Source organism: Bubalus kerabau, chromosome X (assembly GCF_029407905.1).
Source record: "Bubalus kerabau isolate K-KA32 ecotype Philippines breed swamp buffalo chromosome X, PCC_UOA_SB_1v2, whole genome shotgun sequence".
NCBI lineage: Eukaryota > Metazoa > Chordata > Mammalia > Artiodactyla > Bovidae > Bubalus > Bubalus kerabau.
The window spans coordinates 47,248,607-47,259,091 of record NC_073647.1 but is presented as its reverse complement, the minus strand read 5'-3'; the positions used below and the strand labels follow the sequence as shown (position 1 = coordinate 47,259,091).

Here is a 10,485-nt window from a genome sequence, read left to right as displayed (position 1 = left end):
CAGCAAGTATTTCAGTCAGTCCTGCAACAGGACATTAAAGGTTGATAATGTTAAATAGTGATAATATATACAGATCAGGAATCACAGCACCCACCTATCAGGCTCTCTGTCCATATCATCTTGGTAGCTGCTTACCTAATTTTCACAGGCAGAGTTGATAGTTCTCCCACTTCCTTTGAAAGGACGACAAACCCATTAAAATCTTAATGATTTTAAATGACATTCAGTGACTGACTTTGAATCATCCACTGTGTCTCTCAGAGTTAAAGTGCCAGAAAGATTTAACTAGGGAGTTGCAGTCCAAATAAAAGATACAGTAGCATTGTTTTAAAATCTGAACTCAACTCTTTTGATGCTGATGGTGAAACTCTGTTTTAATTGTTTCTAAAATGTTTTCTGAAAACACACGGGATTCCTCTGGTTGAGACTCTGCCATATATATCCCCATAATTGATTGACTACTCCTTGAAACTCTTCAAACACTTCAAAATTAAAGTTAACACCAAATTAAATATTCCATACTCCTCACTTTAAACCATGAAAACTTGTAGAACTTGGACTAACAAGAGTTTATTGGGAAAGAATGTTTTACGACTGTAGTTATTTAGAAATACTAGGGTATGGTGATAAATATAAGATAAGCTTTTACACAGTCTTATGTTAATACTTTTTCAAAAGTCTCTGTCCTGACTTCTCTGGCTGTCCAGTGGTTAGGACTCCATGCTTTCACTAGAAGGGGAACCGGTTCAGTCCCGGTTCAGGGAACTAAGATCCCACAATCTGCATGGTGCACCCCAGCGAATAACATTATCTGTGTGTCATGATCCTGTTAGTCATCTGCCCCGGGATTGGGCCACCTACACTGCCCTGCCCTTGGGAACACTCTGCTCCCACAAATTTCTTAGGATAATATTGGCCGAAAATATATTTGCTCTAAACCCTCCAAACATTATTTTAATCATTGGGAGGGTTAATTTTGGGTTTTAGTTGTATCAGCATTTTTTGCCTCCAGAGCACCTTTAGGTGACAGCATAGGTGAGTGATGCAACAAAGCCCATTATGACGTAAGTGGCCAGAAGGTAATTTCTGCCTGCCTCACTCAGGGGAAGTATGACATTCACCATCTCCATGTGAAGCACTCTTCCCATCTGGGTTCTGGCAATATAGAACCTAAAGTCACTCCATGCCCCAAACAATGGTAGTAACCCCGCACCACTACTCCTTGCCACTGAGATCAATTGTTAATCAGGGTTATTCACCTTCAATGCATACTCCTGACTCAGTCGAGACCTTTACCCTCTGGCTAACTGGCGACCTGAGAGTCTGTTCCCTCAGCTCTTGGGACCCACATCCCTCCCCATTCAGGTGCCCACTTCTTTGCTTCCTTCTCTCCCTTCCCATCAGAAAATTCACATACACACAAATATAGTCTTTTCACCATATGATGTGTATTTTAATTGCAGCCATCCATTTACTATGTTAGTGTGAGAGTCAGTCTTTTCCTACTTGGCCATTTCTAAGAGAGCAGACCTCTGGAGACACAATTCTAAACTGTCTGACCTTTTCTATTCAGTTACTGGCTGCCCAGCTTGTACTTCTCCAGGGTCACTCCTTCCGGGGTGGCTGAGCATATCTCCTCTTTTGATTCTGCCTCCTTCTTTGACTCTGCCTCATATTTTGGTACGCTTTTCGGCTTTGATTCAGTTTCTTACAGGCACAGGAACAGAAAAAAACAGTTTTGTTTTCCTGTTTTCTTCACCTTCTTCGACTGAGTGGCATATGATCGGATTTTCTTTCTCAAGGTTCCTTTTAGAGTTCCTCTGACCCTCATGGTCATACACCATGCCTTGAAAGACAAGCGAAGGGTATTAGTTTTGAGAAAAGGGTATAATATCTGAGTTGGAAGGGAGATTTCATGAAAAGGAATATGGGCTGATAAGGGCTTTTGTGGCAGGCAAGGGCAGTGTAGAGGTCTTGGGCAGAAAATCAATGGAGAACATGGGGAGCATAGATGGAATAATCTTACATTCACACTGCCTCTGTTTCTCTGTGGACAAAGGGTCTTATTTCATCCTTTCAGCCTTGAAGCACACCACATTAAAACTCTTCTGCCTCCCGTGGCTTCCTGCTTACCTTATGATGATAGCATGAAATGGCCTAACACAGAATCTATGCCTCTGACCTCCCTATATATACCTTCTCAGGACAATGAGGAGCCACACACTTCAATCTGATTGGTCAGCTAGGCACTCCCCCACCAATGGTGGCTTTGGGGTCTTAGACATCACTATGTACCACTGTGCCCATCAACATGGTTTAGTGTGTGCTGAGGGAGGCCATGATACAACTTTCTCACCCCTGACACCTCTGTGTGTCTGATTCAGGGGGTGGTGATTCAGGGGCATGGTGTTTCTTCTCATGACCCTCAAACTTTCCTTAATTGCACTTTATTCTTTGACTTATATGTTCCCCTTCAACACTCCTGCCACCTCCATCCCTGTATGAACCTCTACCAAACACTTTTCACTCCAAATATGCTCCGCAGAGTCATCTAGTCATTTCATCTTTCGACGACCCTGTTTATAGTGGGGGTTCTTGAGGGCCTTAAGGAACTTAAGAGCAAGCATTTAACATGGAAAAAGGTAATTAAGAACAGATTGGATGTTTTTGCTTCTCCAATGAGCTTTAGAGACCCCAAGACTTGGTGAATCCTCAGTCTGTTGCCCAAAGGTCTATGCAACATTTCCATAAAATTACACATTAGAGCAATGAAAGTCATAAATGTATCCTCCACTAATATTGTTGGGAACACTTCAATTCTCATATTCAGTAGGGAAACTCAACTTGCCCCATCTACCAGAAATAATTTCCAGATTAAAAAAAAAAAAAAAAAAAAAAAAGTAAGGTGCCCAGAGGCAAGTGTCAGATGACCAATGCACCACTGTCTCTTGACTGAATCACTTCCCAGTGGTCCCTCATTGACAGTATTGTCATCAGGTAGGACCAGATGTGAAGCTGACCAATAGCTGTGCAAGAAAGTACCAGTAGGTATCTCACTGATTGTTGGTTGCCTATTGGTAGGGCCAAGCGATGCACTGTCCAATTGCTGGGCAAGACCTGTTGCTTAGGAACAGGATGTGGAGTAATACGACAAAGCAATTGCTACCTCCTAATGGCTGTGCTCATACTGCTCTGTTCCATAAGGATATGTTGGGTCCACTATACTTTAATCTTTTTGACTGATTCCTTTTCCACCGCATATTTTAGCTTCACATGCTTGTTTAACTTTGGTACAACATTCTTTTCATTGTATTCCCAGGCATGCCAGTCAGCAGTGCTTATCTATATGCCCCTCCAACAGCTGCCACATGATTGCATGTGCCGCATATATTATAGCTAATATTTCAAAGCCAACAAGAATGTCAAAGCCAGCCCACCGTGAGAACTACTTTGACAAACCTTAACTTCTCTGTGATTCTTTTTCTATTCACAGTGTAACAGAGCAGAGTGAGCTCAGCCCTATGCAGTTAGCCATTGATGTGCTTCATTTCACCCCACCCTGTTCCTAGGCAACACGTGTAGCTCAGCCTTGCTTGGTGCCTCAGATGGCCCCATTTACAAGCAGCCAACTGTCAATGAGTGACCATTCGATGTCCTCCTCAGCTATTGGTCAGCACCACAGTGGGTCGTGCCCCCAGTTACTTTCAAGAATGGAGTATTGGAGAAGTGATTAAGGAAGGGTCTTTTGGTGTACATCAGCAGGAAATTGAGAGAAGACGCAGATTCAGGCATTCTTTTGGAGGGCCTGGACATCATCCAGCCTTGGGCCAGTGGGTGAGGTTGAGGTCCCAGGGAATAGACTGGGGATGACATCCTGTAGTGCTCCAGAGCCCTCACGAAGGCCCTCCTGTAGCCTTGGCCCAGGCCTTGAGGAGCGGAGAACCTCTCCCCATCCCTGTCTCTGCAACCTACAATCAGTGGCCATCTTCCTGGGCCTCAGTCTCTGAGAACTGGTCTCCTCACTTGGACAGCCTGAGGAGACAGGACCTATTGGGTAGGGTGCCTGGTCCCATCAAGGATGCGAGCTGGGCAGAATGTAGGAACCTTGCCCTGAAGGAGCTGCCAAATGAGATCTGTTACTGCTTATCCAGGATGGGACATTTCAAGGTGAAAGTTGTGCCTTGAGACTTTGTCCTCTCTTGACAGGGCAAGAATGACAGAAAAAAACATTCATCTGGTAGAGATAGATAGAAACATTATTACCTGACCATGACATAACTTTAAGTACAAAGGATGTGACACCAAGAAGTCTGTAAGAACTTACCACAACTCTCTCTAACATTTACTTTTAAATGTACTTAATTGAAAACGTTCAGTAACTTTGGGTTCTTAGGGCAAGAGCTACCCACATCTTTGTATGAATCTGTAATAAACCTTTCCCTGTTCCAAACTCTAACATTTAGTTTTGATGAGCCTCACTCTGCATCAAGCACATGGATTTGCAATTTTGATAGCAACCATACTGTCAAAGGGCTGATTTGGCCTCTCTTAAACAACAGCAGAGACTTGCCAAGTGCTCACAGTCATCCATAACATACCCACCGACTAAGCTTAATCTTTAGCCATGCTTCTCTCCTCTGAATATCAGCTTTCCCCCGCTCTTGAGCAAGCGCTAAGAGTCAGACATTTCTGACTCCTTTAACAGCTCCTTCTAAGAATCAGCTCACTACAAAAAGAAACACTTCCTGTCAAACTGCTCCATCATGCAGTCTGTTCGAACATCCCCACCTCTTTCCCCATCTCTCTCTCTCTCTCTCTCTATTTCTCTCTCTCTCACACAAACACACACAAACTTGCACACACACACATAGATGCTGCGAACGATCCTTATCTTCCATGTTAACGAAATATCTTTTTGTGTTCCATTTTGAGACACGTGAAGAACTGTGTTCAAAGCATTCTCCCTATGGCAATCAGTTCATTTCATTTGTTCAGTTGTGTATGACTGTGTGCAACCCCAAGTTCTGCAGTACACCAGGATTCCTTGTCCATCACCAACTCCCAGAGCTTGCTGAAGTTCAAGTCCATTGAATCCTCGATGCCATCCAAACATCTCATCCTCTTGTATCCCCTTCTTATTGGCCTTCATTCCTTCCTAGCATCAGGATCTTTTCCAATGAGACAGTTCTTTGCATCAGGTGGACAAAGAACTGGAGTTTCAGCTTCAGCGTCAGTCCTTCTAGTGAATAATCAGGACTGATACCACACATCCATGGAGTGATGGCTGCATGGGCACAGGAGGGACTAGAGGAGTTCAAGGTTAGGAGACTTGTCAGTAACGAGATATACTTCGTCCAAGGTGAGGAGCAGTGGCTGCGCTTTGCTGGAGCAGCCGTGAAGAGCTACCACAGATCCAGGTAAGAGAAACCCATGTAAGATGGTAGATGTTTCAAGACGAAATCAGAGGGCAGACACACTAAAACCATAATCACAGAAATCTAGTCAATCTAATCACACTAGAACCACAGCCTTGTCCAACTCAATGAAACTAAGCCAGGCCCTGTGGGGCCTCCCAAGTTGGGCAGGTCATGGTGGAGAGGTCTGACGGAATCTGATCCACTGCAGAAGGGAAGAGCAATGCACTTCAATATTCTTGCCTTGAGATCCGCATGAACAGTATGAAAATGTAAAATGATAGGATACTGAAAGAGGAACTCCCCAGGTCAGTAGGTGCCCAGTATGCTACTGGAGATCAGTGGAGAAATAATTCCAGAAAGAATGACGGGATTGAGCCAAAGCAAAAGCAACACCCAGTTGTGCATGTGACTGGAGACAGAAGAAAGGTCTAATGTTATAAAGAGCAATATAGCATAGTAACCTGGAATGTTAAGTCCATGAATCAAGGCAAATTGGAAGTGGTCAAACAGGAGATGGCAAGAGAGAAAGTCAACATTCTAGGAATCAGTGAACCAAAATGGACTGGAATGGGTGAATTTAACTCAGATGACCATGATATCTACTACGGTGGGCAGGAATCCCTCAGAAGAAAAGGAGTATCCATCATGGACACAAAAGAATCCAAAATCCAGTAGCTGGATGCAATCTCAAAAAGTATAGAATGATCTCTGTTTGTTTCCAAGGCAAACCATTCAATATCACAGTAATCCAAGTCTATGCCCCAACAAGTAATGATGAAGAAGCTTAAGTTGAGTGGTTTTATGAAGACCAACAAGACCTTTTAGAACTAACACCCAAAAAAGATGTCCTTTATGTTATATTGAACAGGAAAACAAAAGTAGGAAGTCAAGAAACACCTGGAGTAACAGGAAAATTTGGCCCTGGAGTATGGAATGAAGCAGGGCAAAGGCTAATAGAGTTCTGCAAATAGAACTCAGTGGTCATAGCAAACACCCTCTTCCAACAACACAAGAAAAGGCTCTACGCATGGACATCATCAAATGGTCAACACTGAAATCAGATTGATTATATCGTTTGCAGCCAAAGATGGAGAAGCTCTATATAGTCAGCAAAACAAGACTTGGAGCTGACTGTGGCTGAGGTCATGAGCTCCTTATTGCAAAACTCAGATTTAAATTGAAGAAAGTAGGGAAAACCACTAGACCATTCAGGTATGACATAAATCCAATCCCTTATGATTATACGGTGGAAATGAGAAATAGATTTAAGGGACTACACCTGACAGAGTCCCTGATGAACTATGGACGGCGTTTCGTGACATTGTACAGGAGACAGGGATAAAGACCATCCCCATGGAAAAGAAATGCCAAAAACCAAAAGAGCTGTCTGGGGAGGCCTTACAGTTAGTTGTGAAAAGAAGAGAAGTGAAAAGCACGGGAGAAAAGGAAAGATATAAGCATCTGAATGCAGAGCTCTAAATAATAGCAAGAAGAGATAAGAAAGCATTCCTCAGTGATCAATGCAAAGAAATAGAGGAAAACAACAGAATGGGAAAGACTAGACATCTCTTCAAGGAAATTTGAGATAGAAAGGGAGCATTTCATGTAAAGATGGGCTCGATAAAGGACAGAAATATTATGGACCTAACAGAAGCAGAAGATATTAAGAAGAGGTGGTAATAATACCAAGAAAACCTTTACAAAAAAAAATCTCCATGACCCAGATAATCATGATAGTGTGATCACACACATAGGACCAGAAATCCTGGAATGTGAAGTCAAGTGGGCCTTAGAAAGCATCACAACGAACAAGGCTATTGGAGGTGATGGAATTCCAGTTGAGCTATTTCAAATCCTGAAAGATGATGTAGTGAAAGTGCTGCACTCAATACGCCAGCTAATTTGGAAAACTCAGCAGTGGTCACAGGACTGGAAAATTTCAGTTTTCACTCCAATCCCCGAGAAAGGTAACGCCAAAGAATGCTCAAAGTACTGCACTATTCCACTCATCTTACATCCCGTTCAAGTAATTCTTCAAGCCCTGCAAAAGAATGCCTGAATCTGTCTCTTCTCTCATGTTCCAGCTGATGACCATCACACCACCCTTCTTTAATCACTTCCCCAATACTCCATTCTTGAGAGTAACTGAGGGGCAGGGCCCACTGTGGTGCTGATCAATAGCTGAGCAGGACAACGAATGGTCACTCATTGACAGTTGGCTCTTGTGAATGGGGCCATCTGAGGCACCAAGCAAGGCTGAGCTACACCTGTTGCCTAGGAAAAGGGTGGGTTGAAATGAAGCACATCAATGGCTAACTGCATAGGGCTGTGCTCACTCTGCTCTGTTACATTGTGAATAGAAAAAGAATCACTGTGAGGTTAAGGTTTGTCAAAGTAGCTCTCAAGCTGGGCTGGCCTTGACATTCTTGTTGGCTTTGAAATTTTAGCTATAATATATGCCGCACATGCAATCATGTGACAGCTATTGGAGGGGCATATAGATAAGCACTGCTGCCTGGCATGCCTGGCAATACAATGAAAAGAATGATGTACAAAAGTTAAACAAGCCTGTGAAATTAAAATCTGTGGTGGGAAAAGAGTTAATCAAAAAGATTAAAGCACACTGGACCCAACGTATCCTTATGGAACAGAGCAGCATGAGCACAGCCATTAGCAGGTAGCCATCACTTTGCCCTATTACTCCACATCCTGTTTCTAAGCAACAGGTCTTGCCCAGCAATTGGACAGTGCATCGCTCAGCCTTGCCAATAAGCAACCAACTATCAGTGAGATACCTACTGGTACTTCTCCTGCTCAGCTATTGCTCAGTTCCACATTGGGCCCTACCTGATGATACCTGTCAATGAGGGGCCACTGGGGAAGTGATTCTGTCAAGAGACAGTGGTGCATTGTTCATCTGACTCTTGCCTTTGGGCACTTTACATTCTTTGTTTTTTAATCGAGAATGTATTTATGGTAGATGGGGCAAGTTGAGTTTTCCTACTCAAACTGAGAGTTGAAGTTTCCCCAAAAATATTAGTGGAGGAGACATTTATGACTTTCATGGCTCTGACATGTAATTTTATGGAGATGATGTATAGACCTTGGGGCAAGAGACTGAGTATTCACAAAATCTTGGGGTCTCTAAAGCTCATTGGAGTAGCAAAAACATCCAACCTGTTCTTAATTACCTTTTTCCATGTTAAGTGCTTTCTCTTAAGTTACTTAAGACCCTCAAGAACCCCCACTAGGAAGAGGGTTGTCAAAAGATGAAATGACAAGATGATTCTGAGGAACAGATTTGGAGGGAAAAGTGTTTGGTAGAGGTTCATACAGGGATGGAGGAGGCAGGAGTGTTGAAGGGGGACATATAAGTCAAAGAATAAAGGACAAGGAAGGAAAGACTGAGGGTCATGTGAAGAAACACCATGCCCCTAAATCACCACTCCCCAGAATCAGACACACAGAGGTTTCAGGGGTGAGAAAGTTGTATCCTGGCCTCCCTCAGCACCCAATAACCCATGTTGATGGGCACAGTGGTACATTATAATGTCTAAGACCCCAAAGCCGCCATTGGCTGGCGGAGTGCCTAGCTGACCAATCAGATTGAAGGGTGTGGCTCCTCATTGTTCTGAGAAGGTATATATAGGGAGGTCAGAGGCAGAGATTCTGGGTTAGGCCATGCCATGCTCTCATCATAAGGTAACCAGGAAGCCACGGCAGCCAAGAAGAGTTTCCATGTGGTATTGTACAATGGTGAAAGGATGAAAGAAGGCCCTTTGTCCACAGAGATACAGAGGCATTGTGAAGGTAAGATGATTCCCTCTATGCTCCCCACTTTCTCCATTGACTTTCCTGCACAAGAACTCTACACTGCCCTTACCTGCCACAAAAGCCCTCACCAGCTGACATCCCTTTTCATGAAATCTCCCTTCAAACTCAGATGTTATACCCTTTCATCAAATCTAATAACCTTCTCTTGTCTTTCAAGGCTCGGAATATGACCATGAGGGTTGGAAGACCTCTAAAAGAAACCCTGAGAAAGATAATCCGATCATACGCCATTCAGTCGAAGAAGGTGAAGAAAACAAGAAAACCAAACAGTTTTTTCTGTTCCTCTGCAATAAAAAAAATGAATCAAAGCCGAAAAGAGTACCAAAATATGAGGCAGAATCAAAGAAGGAGGCAGAATCAACAGAGAAGTTACGCTCAGCCACCTCAGAATGAGAGACCCTTGAGAAGTAAAAGCTGAGCAGCCAGTAACTGAATAGAAGGTCAGACATTTAGAATTGTGTCTCCAGAGGTCTGCTTTCTTATAAATGGCCAACCCGGAAAAGACTGACTCTCACACTAACATAGGAAACTGATGGCTGCGATTAAAATACACATCAAATGGTAAAAAGATGATATTTGTGTGTGTGTGTGAATTTTCTAATGGGAAAGGAGGGAAGGAAGATAAGAGGTGGGCACCTGAGTTGGGAGGGATATGGGGTCGCAAGAGCTGAGGGAACAGATTCTCAGGTCCCCAGTTAGCCAGAGATCACAGGTCTCGACTGGGTCAGGAGTCTGCACTGAAGGTGAATAACAATTGATCTCAGCTGCAAGGAGTAGTGGTGCAGTGTTCCTGCCATTGTTTGGGGTGTGGAGTGACATTAGGGTCTAGATTGCCAGAACCCAGAGGGGAAGAGGGCTTCACATGGGGATGGTGAATGTCATAGTTACCCTGAGTGCGGCAGGCAGAAATCACCTCCTGGTACCTTACGTCATAACGGGCTTTGTTGCATAATTCACCTATGCTATAAGCTAAAGGTGCTCAGGAGGCACAAAATGCTGATGAAACTAACCCACAATGAGCACTCCCAAAGATTAAAATAATGTTTGGAGGGATCAGACCAAATATCACTTAGGCCACTGTTATCCTTAGAAATTTGTGGAAGCAGTGTGTTCCCAAGGGCAGGGCAGTGGACCTGGCCAAATCCTGGTGCCGATGGCTAACAGGATCACGACATACAGATAATGTTTTTGGGGTGGGGGGCACCATGCAGTTTTTGGGATCTTAGTTCCCTGA

At 43.6% G+C, this 10,485-nt stretch overlaps 1 long non-coding RNA gene across 1 annotated transcript; it reads left to right on the top strand.

Moving 5' to 3' along the window:
• Positions 1-8,925: 8,925 nt before the first annotated feature.
• On the top strand, positions 8,926-9,822 carry LOC129639042 (uncharacterized). The gene is made up of 2 exons (XR_008708139.1): positions 8,926-9,227; positions 9,409-9,822. It is a non-coding gene; the product is annotated as an uncharacterized LOC129639042 (long non-coding RNA).
• Positions 9,823-10,485: the final 663 nt, after the last annotated feature.